Consider the following 1,263-nt stretch of genomic DNA (forward strand, 5'->3'; position numbering starts at 1 on the left):
TATCGTTAGGTCAAAAAATTGAGGTTCAGCTGGAACCAAATAATGGCTCCGGTATACAATTTGTATAAAATTTCGTCCGAAACTCCGGTTACGTATAATTGGCTCCGAACAGCAGAAGGCTTTCATTGGCAACAAAGGTTTCACAAATCCGCCAGCAGTAGTCATACCAAACGTGAGACATAGTTGGATAGCGGAAGCAGTGGAACATCTTTTTTTTACGAAAAACGCTAAAGTTACTGGCGTAAATTAACGTACTCAGTTTTCCTCTGATGTGTCTGATATGTCCCCTAATCGATCAAGGCAAATAGGAGAGGCAAGCCTCTCCTTCAGGAGACCGCAGTCATAACAATATACGTGACAGAATGTCACGGCACCACTCAATTTTTTGAATCGCTGTTATAGTATGTTCAGTAAGCATTAGGCGCGTCGCCCTCCACGTGTAACCAGAAGCGTCTGAGAGTCACCTTTGTGATGATACATTCCTCCTGATTCTGCTGTAATAAAAAGCCGATTTATGTGGCGCCATACGGTGTCAAAAGATCGTCGCATGTGTCGTTCAATAGAATTGAATATGGTAACGTAGATCTAAATGATTCTATATGCTACTGCAGCTCGAGACTAAGAGAAAGACGCGCACAGCAGCAGGCTTAACCGTGTGCATGCTGAACCATTTCTATACGCTTGATTCATTCTGCAGATGGGCATTGTAGCCGTTGGGATGTGCATTTTCGTCTGAAGAGGATGACGAAAGTCAACACCGGAAACTCTGCTCGTCTCGTTGAATGAATGTCTAATTAAGCGCGCAATCAGCACTGACGAATGGAGTCTACTTCACTAAGTATTTGTGATATGGTACTTCAGTGCTTGGCTGACCTAAATCTGGAGGATATGTATTGAAGCACGGGGCCTATTAGAGGAGTTTAGCTGCATTTTTTCAACCTGAACGCAGGCGCTCTTAGGTCTTTCTTTTCAAGCAAGAAGCATTATCCCTTGTCAAAATTCTTAAACGAAAATAAGTATTAGATTATACAGTATAACCCTACGAAATTATGAAACGGTATCATAGATATGATCACTTACGAATTTCGAAAATGATGAAGACGTTTTTAGCTCGTCTCTTTTCGCAACTTTTGTCTCCGATTGATTTAGCACGTCGGAGGCTGGATATTGATAGGATACAATTAATAGCACGGCTTAACATGAAACAGAACACGCACGCAGACGAATTGATTTGACTCCAGTTCATTGGGATCTAAAAGCTTC

Source organism: Varroa jacobsoni, unplaced genomic scaffold, assembly GCF_002532875.2.
Source record: "Varroa jacobsoni isolate VJ856 unplaced genomic scaffold, vjacob_1.0 scaffold_946, whole genome shotgun sequence".
Lineage (NCBI taxonomy): Eukaryota > Metazoa > Arthropoda > Arachnida > Mesostigmata > Varroidae > Varroa > Varroa jacobsoni.